Here is a 17,026-nt window from a genome sequence, read left to right on the forward strand (position 1 = left end):
GCAGAGAGTCATCCGCTTTTTTAGAGAACACATCCTGGAACTCATGGTATTGAGGAGGGAGCTGCTAATAGGGAGGGAGCTGGTTGCAAGATCCGGAGGAGCAAGGTCAAGCAGGACTATGAACAGTAAAGGCTCCATTGAGTAATCTCCCCTTTAGCCCAATCCACTACAGGGTTGTTGAGTGAGAGCCAGGAATGGCCCAAAATTAATGGAACAGATGGGCAATCAATGAGGTAAAATGACAGGGCTTCTGAGTGCAGAGCACCCACGGTTAGCTGCAGTAGAGGGGTCTTATGAAGAATTCTGCCGCCAGGCAATGGACGACCATCCAGGCCACACACAGTGGTGGCGGAATCAAACTCAACAGAAGGAATCCCAGAAGAGTGAACAAACCCGATGTCCAGGATATTGCCAGCAGCTCCACTGTCAATAAAGGCCGAGACAGCCACAGAACAAGCACCGTGAGTGATGTGTGCAGGAACTAAGACTGCATTTTTTGGTTATACGATTTGCAGACCTAGGCGAACTTCCCCGTTGTTCCCTAGGCATGCTCTTTTCCCGATTTTTGGGACAAGAGCAGGAAAAGTGGCCCTTGATGCCACAGTAGAGGTAGAGGCATTGAGACCGTCTTCTGTTCTTTTCCTTAGAAAGTATGAGTATGCTCCTAATTGCTTGGGTTCCTCAGTGTCTGTAGATGCGTGAACAAAAACAAAAGAGAAAGATGGAGCCTCTTTTTCTGCCTTCCTCTCCTTGATTCTTCTGTCAATCTTAATGGCGACCTGCATGAGGGTCTCCAAAGATATTGGAGAAGGGTATTGTACAAGAGTGTCCTTGATCCGTTCTGACAACCCTAAGCGAAACTGACTACGTAACGCCAGATCATTCCATTCACTGTCAGTAGACCATCATCTGCATTCAGCACAGTACTCCACAGCAAAGCGCCGGCCTTGCTTCAAGGCCTCAGATGAGCCTCAGCGTAGGCTACTTGTTTCGGGTCATCATAGAGCAGACCCAAAGCCTCGAAGAAAGCATCCACAGACTGCATTATTGGACTTGTGGGAGCCAGACTAAAAGCCCATGACTGGGGATCACCCTGGAGAAGGGAGAGGATGATCCCGACCCTCTGCTGTTCTGAACTGGAAGAGTCTCAGACGAAAATAGAGCTTACAGCTCTCCTTGAAATTCTGGAACAAAGCTCTGTCCCCATAAAACCGGTCCAGCAAATTTAATTTGGGTTCTACCGCAGGAGCCAAGGTGACTTGTGAAGTCCTAGAGGCTTCCTCTTGTGCAGACAGCTGATGTGATAATCCCTGAACCATCTGTGACAGTGTCTAAATTTGACCAGCCAGGACTTGGGCTGGAGATGGGTTGGTTCCGCTTTCATCCATCCCGAGGAATTCCTCCTAGAATTTTCTGGCCGGTTATAATGTTAGGTTGCCGGTCTGATAACAAACTTGCAGAACAGATGACAGAGATCTTCACCTATAGCAGCCGCCTTTCCCGTAGAGCTTTATGTGCTCACAGGTACTCGGACGCGCCCAGGACTTAACTCCTAGCATAGTGCACGTTTGTTAACAACACCGCAGCATCGGGTCAGAGGAGGCTGAGTAGATGGTAGCGGATGGTCAGACATAAGCCGAGGTCAGGGATCACAAGAAAGTAGAATGGTGAAATAACACGCCAAAGGGTCTGGTTGGGTACGAATATAGGAGTGTTATGCCAGCGACGGTTATTTAAGGCAGGGAGGGCTTAGCCTCCCTGCCTTAAATACTGATGGCAGCCAATCAGTGCTTTGCCCTGTAATCATCCCCAGGCACTGTTGATTAATGAGGCACTGATTAATTAGCCAGCAGTCTATAAATATCCCCGCGCATGCGCCCGGCTGCCATGTGTTGCCGGGGCGTGCTAATCAGAAAACTCGGCGTCTGGCTGTTGCCTTACCAATGGTCGGGCTGACAAACCGGAAGTGATGGCCCGGTCGTCATGGAGACGGCCGGTACGCCAGGGACAGGGGCAGTGAGTCGTGGCGGTGCTCACGGCCGCCGCGGCTCCTAACAGTGGGCCTGGGAAATTGTCCAATCTAGTGACTGGTACATATGGCCTCCAATCTGGTGGCTATTATGTGTTAGGAACTCCCAAGCCAGTACAGTGAAACTCGGAACTACTCTGAAGGCCCGGTGTTCGCTGGAGCCCCTAGTAGTGGGGACAGACTTGGCTGCGGGCCGACCGAGGGTCGAGTAATGTATACTGACTTAAAGGAGCACCCAGGAGTGGAATAGATTGGCGGGCTGTAGTGAAGAAGGAATCCAAGGTCAAAGGTCACAAGCACAGGTACAAAATCCAGGGACAAGCGAATGGTCAGACACACAGGCAAAGAAGCAAAATCTGGAGTCCAGGCAAAAGGTCAGGGTCAGAAGCGAGGGTTCAAAGATCCAGGAACAAGCAAAGGTCAAAACAGGGGTAGTCAATCTAAGGTAGAAATAACCAACAGATAGAACAAGCAGGCAGCAGAACTGAGGACAGAACGCTATAACGGCAGTGAGGCTGCAGACTTCACTGCCTTAAATACCAGTATCAACCAATCAGAGCTTAGCTCTGATACCAGTCACAGCCCCTGCCTGATTGCGCCAGACTGCGCATGTGCCCTACTATCTAGTGCGCCCGGAGCGTCTAGGCAAACCTAGGCGGAATGGTGACGGCCCGGGACGTCTGAACACACAGGAACTGAGTCGCGGCAGTGCCCGCGGCCGCCGCGGCTCGTGACAGTACCCCCCCCCTTAAGGAGGGGTCAAAGAACCCTGACATCCAGGCTTAGTGGGAAACTTCCTAAAAAATTCTTTAATGAGTCTTCCAGCGTGCAGACGTCTCTGCGGTATCCAAGAACGCTCCTCAGGGCCATAACCCTTCCAATGTACGAGGAATTGAACTTGGCCTTGAACCTTCCTTGAATCAAGGATTTTTTTTCCGTTTTGTTTTTTGCACACTCAGGACAAGCCCGAACATAATTCTCCACATCGTTTGACAAAGTGGGCCACCACAGCTAACGAGAAAGAACCTCGATAGTCCTACGAATTCCCGGATGGCCCGTAGAGCGGTTGTTGTGGCCTTCAATGAGAACAGATTTCCTTAAATGTACTGGGACAAATAATTTGTTGACCGGTGTCTGAACTTGAGCGATTCTCTGGAAGTGCCGGATAGTTGCTCCTAGATCCTGGGGAGTCCAAGATGAACAGCAGTTGTAGGAACAATAGGCAACGGGTCAGGAGACTGGGGATGATGGGCCAAAAAACTTCGGGACAAGGAATCGGCCTTAGTATTTTTAGAACCTGGACGGAATGTAATAATGAACTTAAATCTGGTGAAAAATAAGGCCCAGCGGGCCTGCCTGGGATTCAGGGTTTTAGCGGTCTGGATGTATTGGAGGTTTTTATGGTCCGTGAAGATGGTAATGGTATAAGTAGCTCCCTCTAACCAATGTCGCCATTACTCCAGTGCCAACTTAATGGCCAACAATTCACGATTGCCGACATCATAATTACATTCGGCAGATAGAAATTTTCTAGAGAAAAATGCACAGGGATGTAACTTTTTGCTCTTTGGGTCTTTTTGTGAAAGGGTGGCGCCAGCACCGATATCTGAAGCGTCCACCTCTACAATAAACGGAAGTTCCGGGTCAGGATGTCTCAGCACTGGAGCAGAAAAGAAAGCAGCTTTGAGTGCCGAGAAACTCGCAAATGCCTCCGAAGGCCACTTTGCTGGGTTAGCTCCCTTTCGAGTGAGGGCAGTGATAGGAGCAACTGACAAGGAAAAATAATCAATAAACCTACGGTAATAATTTGCGAATCCGAGGAATCTCTGGATCGCCTTCAGATTAGTAGGGAGGACCCAATCCTGGATTGCCCGAATTTTGGCAGGGTCCATTGCGAATCCTGATGAGGAGATGATATATTCCAGGAATGACACTGTGGCCACCTCGAATTCGCATTTCTCCCTTTTTGCATATAGGTGATGTTCCCGTAATTTCAATAGAACTTGGCGAACATGCTGACGGTGCTGAAGTAAAGACTCGGAGTAGATTAAAATATCATCCAGATACACAACTACTGTTTTACCCAGGAATTCTCGTAAAACATCGTTGATCAGGTCCTGGAAAACCGCCGGAGCGTTGCATAACCCGAATGGCATCACAAGATATTCATAATGTCCCGACTGGGTATTGAAAGCGGTCTTCCACTCATCCCCTTTCTTGATGCGAATAAGATTGTAAGCCCCTCTGAGGTCAATCTTCGAAAATATAGTGGCAGATTTTAATTGATCAAACAACACCGAAATCAATGGTAACGGGTACATATTCTTAATAGTGATGTTATTCAGTCCACGGAAATCAATGCAAGGTCTAAGACTGCCATCTTTTTTTGACACGAAAAAGCAACCTGCGCCTACGGGAGATTTAGAAGGACATATGAATCCCTTTTTCAGGTTTTCCTCTACGTATAGCTCCATGGCCTGAGTCTCCGGAATGGACAAGGAGTATAACCGCCCTTTGGGCAACTTGGAACCCGGGACTAAATCAATTGCGCAGTCATATTCTCGATGTGGTGGAAGGGAATCAGCTTTCTTTTTGCAGAACACATCAGTGAAGTCCTGGTAGGGTACCGGCAAAAAGTCTGGACTAGGCTGTAGGATTCTAAGCGGCAGGGTCAAGCAAGACGTGGAACACTCGGAACTCCAACGAATAATCTTTCCACTTTTCCAGTCAATAAGGGGATTATGACTGCGAAGCCAGGGATACCCCAATATCAAAGGAGCAGAGGAACAAGTAATAAGATAGAAGGAGAGTTCCTCCGTATGGAGGGCTCCTACAGACAACCGAATCATTGGAGTCCTAGCGAGAATCCTTCCCCCAGGCAAGGGGTTACCATCCAAACCACATGTGGTGATGCTTGATCCTAACTTGATATGCGGAATATCAAGCGTCCGAGCCAAATGTATATCCAGGAAATTACCGGCCGCACCACTATCAAGAAAGGCTTTCAGGTCCATGGATTTCCCACGGAAAGTTAGACGTCCAGGGACTAATAAAGAATTTTCTGAAGAGGTAATCTGAAGACCCAAGCGCACCTTTTCACCTGCACTTAGTTTTTGGAGTTTCCCGGCTTGTTGGGACATGAACGAACTAAGTGGCCTGGTTGACCACAATACATACACAGGCCTAGTGAGCGTCTTCTGGAGCGTTCCTCCGGAGGCAAGCGGTAAGCGCCCAACTGCATGGGTTCAGAGGAATCGGGCAAAGTGGTACCGGAGCACGAGAATAAATCCATAGGAACAGAGGACTTCCATTCAGTCTTCCTTTCTCTGATCCGACAATCAATTTTTATGATGAGTTGCATCAACTCCTCCAGTGAATCGGATACCGGATACTGGACTAAGGAATCCTTAATCTGCTCGGTAAGTCCTAAGCAAAATTGACTTCGCAGTGCAGGATCGTTCCAGGCACTATCGGTGGACCATCGCCGGAACTCCGCACAAAATTCCTCCGCGAAGCGACATCCTTGTCTCAACCCTCGGAGATGAGACTCAGCTGCGGCTACCCTGTCTGGGTCATCGTACAATAACCCCAGGGCCTGGAAAAAAGCATCCACGGACCGCAAGGCTGGGCTTGTTGAAGGCAAAGAAAAGGCCCAAGACTGAGGGTCGCCCTGGAGTAAAGAGATGATGATCCCTACCCGTTGTTGCTCAGATCCAGAGGAACGTGGTTTCAGACGGAAGTACAACTTGCAGCTCTCTTTGAAATTACGGAAGGCTGACCTGCTTCCAGAGAATCGGTCCGGCAAGTTCATTTTAGGCTTCGGTGTGTCACCCGCGGGGACTTGCTGGAGCTGCAAGTCTCTGGAAGCCCCTTCTTGGACTGCCAGGCACTGGGATAAATTCTGCACCACTTGGGAAATCGCCTGTATCTGATTTGCCAGAATCTGAGCCGGGGATAGGTTTGACTCGTCGTCGTCCATGGCCGAATAATACCAATCTTCCTGGGCCGGTTATAATGTTAGGAACTCCCAAGCCAGTACAGTGAAACTCGGAACTACTCTGAAGGCCTGGTGTTCGCTGGAGCCCCTAGTGGAGGGGACAGACTTGGCTGCGGGCCGACCGAGGGTCGAGTAACGTATACTGACTTAAAGGAGCACCCAGGAGTGAAATAGATTGGCGGGCTGTAGTGAAGAAGGAATCCAAGGTCAAAGGTCACAAGCACAGGTACAAAATCCAGAGACAAGCGAATGGTCAGACACACAGGCAAAGAAGCAAAATCTGGAGTCCAGGCAAAAGGTCAGGGTCAGAAGCGAGGGTTCAAAGATCCAGGAACAAGCAAAGGTCAAAACAGGGGTAGTCAATCTAAGGTAGAAATAACCAACAGATAGAACAAGCAGGCAGCAGAACTGAGGACAGAACGCTATAACGGCAGTGAGGCTGCAGACTTCACTGCCTTAAATACCAGTATCAACCAATCAGAGCTTAGCTCTGATACTAGTCACAGCCCCTGCCTGATTGCGTCAGACTGCGCATGTGCCCTACTATCTAGTGCGCCCAAAGCGCCTAGGCAAACCTCCCGGCGTCCGGCCATTGCCCTGGCAATGGTCGGGCCGAATTTCCGGAAGTGACGTCCCGGTCGCCATGGCGACGGCCGGGATGTCTGAACACACAGGAACTGAGTCGCGGTGGTGCCCGTGGCCGCCGCGGCTCGTGACATTATGTATGGCAAACACTCCCCCCTCCCTTCTTCATAATGTACTCACCAATTGCCTGCGCCACCAAACTAGCACTTGCTTATTGCTAACCCATTTGTTTTCTCAGGTAAACACGGTCCTGGCAGGGCTTCCTCCAGGTAGATTGGGAAGAATTTGAACTATATGCTATGCAAAGTGAGCTAAATGTTCACGTTGGGCCACACAAACGCTTCGATTCTACAAGGACTGGAGTGTCAAAAAGGAAAAACCATATATATATATGTAACAGATCTTATACTGTAACAAGAAGACTTTTCTCTGACAATAAATTAAAGGTAAGTATTTCAAGCATAACATAATTGCATAATGATATCCAATGATTTCCCTTTGCTGGTCAGTGCAGTACAGGTCTAGTTTTGTAGGCCTAGGAGAATCTTTTTTCACTTTTATACAATTGCAGATGTATTTGTTTCCTGGGGCATTGATATTGTACTCAAATGTACTTACCTATGCTGCTCCCGTACCTGTTACTATGATAAGAAAGGAATATTCTTTACTCCTGAAACCAGTACTTTAGGGCCCTTTATATAACACCAAGTAACAGTTTGAAAGCCCAGAGTAAATTTGCAGGTACTATTGTATTCACAATAGAAGATACCATATAAAAGAGTGGTTTATTTTGTGAGAGGTGATCTGGTGTTAGTATGACATACAACTGTCATCGGCTTTCTTCAGGGACAAACAAGAGAAGAAAAATGGATGGAAATTTTGACGGTGCAGTTCAATTATTTTCGTCGAAGCTATGCTTTTGGGCAATAGATAATGGAATATAAAAGGCAACAAGACAGACTTCGGCCCTTGCTAGGAGGAAAGCTATAGCACAGTGCTTTCAATCAATGCTTTAGTACCTCCTCAAGCTGAATTCAGAGTCAAAAATCAGATTGAAACCTAAAGTAAAAATATACAAAGATACTTCCGATCTTACCAACAGATTTAAGGTTATTTTCTTTGAACAGTTAAAGTTTATTTTCTTTGAAAGTTTTTGTATTAGACTTAGCAAAAATGTGTTTATCAATTCTAATTCCTATTACTTGAATTATATTCTATATTCCTCTGTAATCCAAGACTATATGGATTATAATCTGAGAAGGACATTTCTATTTTAGGAAATACCCCTATTGAATTGCAACTCTCCCCCTGTGTCTCTATAGTGGAGGTCCGTCAAATAAAACCTCCGAGGGACCCTTGAAGAAATCAGACTCAGAGCTAGGCAAGGGAGGAATCCATGAGTAGAGTCTGGCACAGAAGACCGCTCTGTCAGGACCACCCACCGATGTGTCATCTCTTCATTTATGTAGAATATTGAGGTTTGCAGTTACCTATTAACGGTCATGATAAACAAATGAGGTACATGGATAACCTGGAGTTTAGGTTACTGGAGGTAATAGTAAATGTAATAACTTCAAAAGTGGCAAATAATGCAACCGACAGTTATAAAATGAAATAAACAAACATGCTGATGTTCTCTTGAAAATCATGTTAAGTTGATCAAGAAGGGTATTGGCACTGGAATACTTGAGGTCCAGGTGAGGTTGTGAAGTGTGCATGTTATTTTCACTTAAAGATATTTGACTGATAGTAAGCCTGGTATGTTGTGTTGAATCTTACTATATTATGATGCAGGATCAGGTCCTGTAGATTTCTCCGTTATAGAACGGCTCAGGGTGTGGTATAACTTTCCACCACTGGTGTTCTTACTATTACCATGGTATAATTGCCGACCAACAGGAATTTAATTAAAGTCAGTATAAAACCTGTCAGATTTTTGCTGGTCACCAAGAAAAATGTGAGATCAATGAAAATATGACACTCTTCTTACACTACTGATGCCACATTCCATTCACCACACCAATGTGCTGTGATATTATTAGCATTATGTATCTATTACTTTAAGTCCTTAAGGCCCCTTTGGTCCTTAAATACAGCTACTTTGCCTTTCTGGTATCATTTGTGTAATTTTAAAAAGTGTGTTGGTAGAAAATGTTGGTCATTGGTACCTTTTTATTTTAATAAAATTGCTATAAAAAAAATAAGTTATGTCCTTGTACCCTGTGGTAGACAGCCCTGGATCTTCACAACACACCTGGATCTTCATGACAGTCCTGGATCTTCATGACAGCCCTGGATCTCCATGACACACCTGGATCTTCATGACATTCCTGGATCGTGATGACAGTCCTGGATCTTCATGACAGCCCTGGATCTCCATGACACACCTGGATCTTCATGACAGTCCTGGATCTTCATGACAGCCCTGGATCTCCACGACACACCTAGATATTCATGACAGTCCTGGATCGTGATGACAGTCCTGGATCTTTATGACAGCCCTGGATCTCCACAACACACCTGGAACTTCATGACAGTCCTGGATCTTCATGACAGTCCTGGATCTTCATGACAGCCCTGGATCTCCACGACACACCTGGATCTTCATGACAGTCCTGGATCGTGATGACAGTCCTGGATCTTCATGACAGCCCTGTATCTTCATGACCAGCTATGTTGTTTTGATTTTTCATTCTTTGAGTAAGTAGTCCAACACTCATCAGCTCGGTTGGTTGAAGAGATCCTTTGTTGCAGTTTTCCCAGAATCATGTCAAAAAAGAGCAGGCTCAGGAGCAAGTCATAATAATTGTTAATGGAAGAAGGCACACATTATGTATGGCAATTTGTTTTTGTAAGAAATATAAAACATACTTACTTTCTATTACAGCAGGACTTCCAAACCTAAAACATAATGTCAACACTAGCATAAAGGGAAAATCTTTATTTTGCTATTATTACAGTGTTGTTGTTTTGTTTTTGCTATGACAAGAGAGGCCCTAAAGGCGAACTCACTTAAATGCAATGGGCCTGATTCATTAAGGAAAGTAAGGCAAAAAAGAGAGTAAGTTTTCTCCCGGACAAAAACATGTTACAATGCAAGCGGTGCATATTTGTTTATTATTTTGTACATAAGATAAATACTAGCTGCTTTTTCATGTAGGACACAAATACGTGAGCTCTATTTTTAAACTGAAAGTTGATCTAGGACATGCCCTACCCCAACTATAAATCTGTACCACATTTTAAACTGACCTCCCCTCCAATGCAACATGGTTTTGCCAAGGTGCAAAGTTACAAATTTTTTTGCTTTACTTTTCTTAATGAATCAGGCCCAATATGTTTGTGTGTGTGTGTGTGTGTGTGTGTGTGTGTGTGTGTGTGTGTGTGTGTGTACAAAGCACTTACCTATTAAGGGTTAAATATTTAGTAAACTTCCTGGCTTCAGCCACTAGAATCCGCAGGGGAGGTCTTTGGATTCTCTATACAAGTTTCCTCACAAGAACATTCAGGGCCTCAGTCATTAAGGACAATGAGGGAGTAAACATTCTCTGGGACAAACCATGTGACAATGCAAGGGGTGCAAATTAGTTTATTATTTTGCATATAAGTTAAATACTGCCTGTTTCTTCATCTAGATCACAAATACTTGATAGCTTTATTTTTACACTGAAATTTAAAATTGATCTAGGACATGCCTTACCCCAACTATAAATCTGTCAACACATTTTAAATTTACATCCCCTCCAATGCAACATGGTTTTGTCCGGGTGCATAGTTACTCTTTTTTTATGCTTTACTCTCCTTAATAACTCAGGCCTTCTGACTCTTTTGCTGCGCAGATGTTGAGATTATTCTATGCTTGTCACTAACATTTTTCTCTCAGTTGGCAAGAAAGCATTGTGGTCAGCGGCTAATACATGGCGTTTTCGTTGATTGACCGCTGGAAAGAAAGCATCAATATTATACAGTTTAATTGATTATGACTATGTGGATGTGCATTTCAAAGTTGTATCAATAGAGCAAAGGGCAGTAATGCCCCTTGTGTTTGTTTATCACAATTTATCAGGGATTATAATATTTATTAATGAATTAATAATAATGAGATAATAACTCCACTAATAACTGCAAAATTAACAACAAAATAATGCAGAGAAAATAGCATTTGTATCTCTCTACATCTGATGTAAATGTATTAACCCAATTTTAGGGATAAGGTACTGTATATACCCCCATCATGGCATCAACCTGGGTACTGCACATCTGGAACCCTTAAACGTTGAAACAAAAGCATGTTGATTACTTTATATTTTGGGCAGCAACTTGTAACATAGAACAGACTGAACATTTTGTTACAGTTTTCAGAGAAAAATAAGGAATACAGCGATTTGTTTGAGCTCTACTTTCGTTTTGATAGATAATCAATAATGTTGCCAACTTAAATTGCATAAAAATAAATATCAAAACAACAAACCTAACTGTGGTGGAAAAATAAAAAAACAAGAATCTGTCAATGATTAGAATTGAGGAAAAGGGCAAAAAAATGTGTTTATTCCCGAACATGGCAAGAATACTTTAAAGGCAATGTATGGATTTAAACCCAGGGTGTGAGTTTAGCAAGTGTAAAATGAACAGGTCTCATCATCCAAATAATGGGATAAGGTCAGTTGTTGGTTCAGTATGCATGAAGGCAATTCTGTTTTTAAGACACTACACATTTATACTTTCATGTCCTCCATTGTGTTCTTATTAAGCAAAGACTGTTTTTATATGAGTTGTAAGGGTGGGTACACACTACAGGAAATTTCTCTCGATGCGTTGTCTTTAACGATTTTACCAACCACTGAAAGTCCCGATCTGTATGCCGATTAATGTGTACACACTATACACGATTTACCTTCAGAACTGTGCTCTTCATCTGTCATAACCATCGGCTGAAAAGATCGTGACTCTGCATAGTCCATAGAGATCTGCCTACACTGCTAGACGTGAGTACGTACGCACGCAGAATTGGAACAACATCGTTCCCACATTCGTTCAAATTAAACGATAAAATTTTCTTTGGAACAATAATCAGTCATCGTCGGAGCATAAACATTGATTCGATATCGGGGTGAGCAGTCATTTATCGTGTGATTGGACCGATCAGCGGGTGAAAAACCTGTAGTGTGTATCCAGCCTAAGCAGCACGGTGGCGTAGTGGTTAGCACTTCTGCCTCACAGCTCTGGGGTCATGAGTTCAATTCCCGACCATGACCTTATCTGTGTGGAGTTTGTATGTTCTCTCTGTGTTGGCGTGGGTTTCCTCCGGGTGTTCCGGTTTCCTCCCACAGTCCAAAAATAAAAACATACTAGTAGGTTAATTGGCTGCTATCAAAATTGACCCTAGTCTCTCACTGTCTGTGTATGTCAGGGAATTTAGACTGTAAGCTCCAATGGGGCAGGGACTGATGTGAATGAGTTCTCTGTACAGCGCTGTGGAATCAGTGGTGCTATATAAATAAATGGTGATGATGAGCAGCAGTAGTAACCTTGTAGTACAGAATAAGGGCTATGTCACAAGGGCAGATTAACCCTATCTGTTTCTAACTAGTAGTTGTCATATTAAATCTGTTTCCCTTTCAGTCGCCCACCCCATCTAATCTCGTGGGCCATTCATGTTTCTGCACAGTTGCCCATGGAAAGAAAAATCCTACACAAACACTTGTGTTATGTTAGGACTAACAAAAACTATTTCGTATGACTGCTTTTATTGTGTGTGACATTTATATGCTTTGTGCATGTTACATGTATATGTGTTTGTGATGAATGTAATATTGCAAGGAGGATTCATTAGACTTTATTGCAGCATTTGGATTTCGAACTGCATCACTTTCTCATTTTCCATTGAAGTATTATAGCTGTGATATTTGGTTACACAGTAGTGTGGCTCCGTGCACAGAGTAGTTTTCTTCATCTGCACTTGTGTCCCGATACAGTTGTAAGGTTCACAGATGGGATAGTTTCAGCAGTGGAAGTGGGCTGGTACACAATGCTATCTTATACCACCACTTCTCCTACTGCTTTGATTGGAAAACTATCAAATTCCATTCACTTCATTTTCTACACCGCTACTTCTAAATTTCCACTTCAAACACTGAATAGAATACTGTAAATTTTATCAATGGCAATGGACTGACTGTGGATTAATATTGAACCTGGCTTTCTTGCTAAGGAACAACTGATTCAGCCGGGGCAGCACAGCAACTGAGTGTTTAGCACTTCTGCATCACAGCACTGGGATCATGAGTTTGATTCCCAACCATGGCCTTATCTGTGATATAAGGCCATGGTTGGGAATCAAACTCATGATAGTTGTATTTGTATGTTGTCCCCGTGTTTGCATGGGTTTCCTCCGAGTGCTCCGGTTTCTTCCCATAAACATACTAGTAGGTTACTTGGCTGCTATCAAATTGACCCTAGTCTCTCTTTGTCTGTGTGTGTATGCTAGGGAATTTAGACTGTAAGCTCCAATGGGGCAGGGACTGATGTGAATGAGTTCTCTGTACAGCGCTGCGGAATTAGTGGCGCTATATAAATAACTGATGATGTTGATTCACAGTGAAAAGGGGCAAACCTGGTTATTTGCTTTCAAAGTGAATAGAGTGCAGTTTTGATATTTCCTATACTGCTTGTATAGGAAAATGAGCTTCTAGGTACCACCAGATGTCATTTTCCCTGAATGAATGGCTAATTTGCAAGTTTTATTTCCTTAGCAATCTCTCTATTTCTTGAAATTGTTTTATTGAGTCTGCCTCTATAGTGCTAAGTTGTTGATGATGGTGAGATGTGATCCCACCAAAAGCAGGTGCGCACATATTGGTGCTTTTCAATTGTCCAGAACCCTCCCACACTCCTGAATCATGACAGTTATATGAGTTAGAAGGGGAATAATTCAAGGAACCTCACAGTTACTGTCTGCAATAATAAACTATGACACTTTGCAGTCTAAGAATCATTCCTGTGGGAATCTGCCTACTGTATGTTTAAACTTTGGCTTCAACAAAATGGCCGCTGTTAGTGTTCTTACTTATTTCTTTTTTTAACCGGTGAGTAATTATAACACTCATTCAAATTTTATGTAACACCCCCCTAGTGGTGTTTTAGTTAAACCTTTACCTCAGTGAATAGAGGAGGGGTCACCTAGAGGGTAAGATAGAAGTTTCTGAAAAGTTACATAAACTGGTTACCATGGTGATAACCCAGCCCAGCCTGTGAGACTAAGTGAGAGGAAGGAGGGGCTGTCATTAAGGGGGGATAGGAACTGAGAAGGGAGACAGAAGAGGAGAGTTGTAGCTGGGGACCTGGGGTGGAAGCTCCCAGGCTCCCCCAGCATTCCCTGGAAGTCTGAGCATGGTGACTGAGCCAGGGCAAGGAATGTGTGCCCTGGATGAGGGGGAGAACTCCATGCCACTATAGAGAACCCAAGAGAGAGGGGGACACTTCGCATGGAAGAGGCCCTGGAGTGAGGGCTGCTACAAGAGGCCTGGTAGCTGTAGTGTCAGATCCTGAGGCTGAGAGTACACAGAGTGACGTGTCAGAGCACAGGAGACATCATCCCCGCAGAGGAGGGGTGAGCTGCAGTTGAGAGGTACACAGAGTGTGTCAGAGCTGCATGGAGGAGAGGCTGCCTGCCTATTAGCATCCATGCATGTGCCCCTGCAGAAAGGGTATCTGCAGTGAGTATGGAGTGTAAGAGAGACCAATGATTTATGTTACATAACATCTGGATAACATTAAGAACTGTGCAGGAGGAGTAATGAGATATATTTGCAACCATATTCGTATTGCTCATTAAGAACTGTGCTGGAGAGAGTAAGGAGCTGTACATATATTTCTTTATTGCTGCAACCATTATGATTATCGTGCTGGAGGAAGAGTGTAAATAAAGAGTTGAGTTTGTTATAGAGATGGTCTGGCGCCCAAATTATTGTGACTTCTATTACACTGCACCAAAGTGACATTACCTGTGTCCCACTAACTACAAAGAAACACCTGCATGTGCAGGGACCCCCTGATCATTTACACCCATGCCCATCAGCTAGCCAGGGCTTGAGAAGGAGGTGCACTGTGTACCCTTTGCACCCCACACTACACACAGTGACAGGGGGTTACATAATGGCGCCCAACGTGGGGCTCGAGCACAACAGATGGAGAAAGTGCTTGCAGGACACAGGAACTGAGAGCAGTGTGCCTAGCCGGAGAAACACCCTTGGGACACCATGTCTGACCGTCTCTAGGTGCCCAACAGAGACCAAGGGTAATGAGGAGGTAAAGCAAGTTGTTTGCTGAGTAGTTCTGTCCAGGACAGTATATGGAGCAGCAGTGTGCTTGTTGCTGAGACTTGTAGTGCCACTTATCCCAGTTGAGTGGGAAGCAAAAGAAGAAAAGGTTCAACATGTGAGGTGCAATTACAATGCAGTCTGTATATTGCCTTTCCTGAGGATTTGGGGAAGCAAAGAGAGGCAGGCTGTGCAAGTGACGTCTGTATATTGCCCTTCCGGAGGATTAGGGGGAGCAAAGAAAGGCAGATCGTCCACGTTGGAGAGAAAGGGGGGGAAGACAACCCCGCTGGTCAAATGCCACCCCTGCATATATTGCTGAGATGTATTTGTTGGGAGGGGCCCACGAGAGCCACCTGTCTCTTTTTGACCCAGGATGGGGGAGACATGGGCAGGCATGGGCAGGTGCTACATTGCTTTGGCATAAAGCCATATTTAAATGTACATTGAAAGAAAACAGGACACCTGTGACTCACATGTTTACATCCATTGGGGGTGTTGTGGGGTATGCAATGTGAAATGTGTTTTATATTGATACTGCCATTGTATTGCTATGTATGTATTCACTTTACACTGTGATTTTTCATGCAATAGTGATGTAGAAAAGTTTACATGTGTGTGGTCATATGTGAGTTAGGTGTGAGTGAGATTAGCTAGGCAGCCCATTAGGTGTAGTTTAGGGTGCCCAGCTAATCGGGGGAGAATGTAACACCCCCCTAGTGGTGTTTTAGTTAAACCTTTACCTCAGTGAATAGAGGAGGGGTCACCTAGAGGGTAAGATAGAAGTTTCTGAAAAGTTACATAAACTGGTTACCATGGTGATAACCCAGCCCAGCCTGTGAGACTAAGTGAGAGGAAAGAGGGGCTGTCATTAAGGGGGGATAGGAACTGAGAAGGGAGAGACAAGAGGAGAGTTGTAGCTGGGGACCTGGGGTGGAAGCTCCCAGGCTCCCCCAGCATTCCCTGGAAGTCTGAGCATGGTGACTGAGCCAGGGCAAGGAATGTGTGCCCTGGATGAGGGGGAGAACTCCATGCCACTATAGAGAACCCAAGAGAGAGGGGGACACTTCGCATGGAAGAGGCCCTGGAGTGAGGGCTGCTACAAGAGGCCTGGTAGCTGTAGTGTCAGATCCTGAGGCTGAGAGTACACAGAGTGACGTGTCAGAGCACAGGAGACATCATCCCCGCAGAGGAGGGATGAGCTGCAGTTGAGAGGTACACAGAGTGTGTCAGAGCTGCATGGAGGAGAGGCTGCCTGCCTATTAGCATCCATGCATGTGCCCCTGCAGAAAGGGTATCTGCAGTGAGTATGGAGTGTAAGAGAGACCAATGATTTATGTTACATAACATCTGGATAACATTAAGAACTGTGCAGGAGGAGTAATGAGATATATTTGCAACCATATTCGTATTGCTCATTAAGAACTGTGCTGGAGAGAGTAAGGAGCTGTACATATATTTCTTTATTGCTGCAACCATTATGATTATCGTGCTGGAGGAAGAGTGTAAATAAAGAGTTGAGTTTGTTATAGAGATGGTCTGGCGCCCAAATTATTGTGACTTCTATTACACTGCACCAAAGTGACATTACCTGTGTCCCACTAACTACAAAGAAACACCTGCATGTGCAGGGACCCCCTGATCATGTACACCCATGCCCATCAGCTAGCCAGGGCTTGAGAAGGAGGTGCACTGTGTACCCTTTGCACCCCACACTACACACAGTGACAGGGGGTTACATTTATTTAAACTGGATGTGAGAGGAGATCAGAATTACTGTTATAGAGTTATATTAATTTACAAAGTACTCTATTAATTCATGAAGATAGTTAGGAGGGATTAATGCAAAGGAGGTTAATGCTAAAGTGGTTTTTCCATTAATGTACAGCTTACTTTATGCCTCATTCTTATTTTTTTCCATTTAACATATGTTATTACACTTATATACGTTGTACAATTTTAATTAAATTTTTATTGCAGCAAGTGTTTTTTTATTATATTCCAAAATGAAGCGTTTGGAAACTCCCCATTAGAAATCCTGCATTTGCCCCTGAACGTAGGTGCCCAACAGGTAGAATTCTTAGGGAATTAAAAGGA

Source organism: Mixophyes fleayi, chromosome 3 (assembly GCF_038048845.1).
Source record: "Mixophyes fleayi isolate aMixFle1 chromosome 3, aMixFle1.hap1, whole genome shotgun sequence".
NCBI classification, from domain to species: Eukaryota; Metazoa; Chordata; class Amphibia; order Anura; family Limnodynastidae; genus Mixophyes; species Mixophyes fleayi.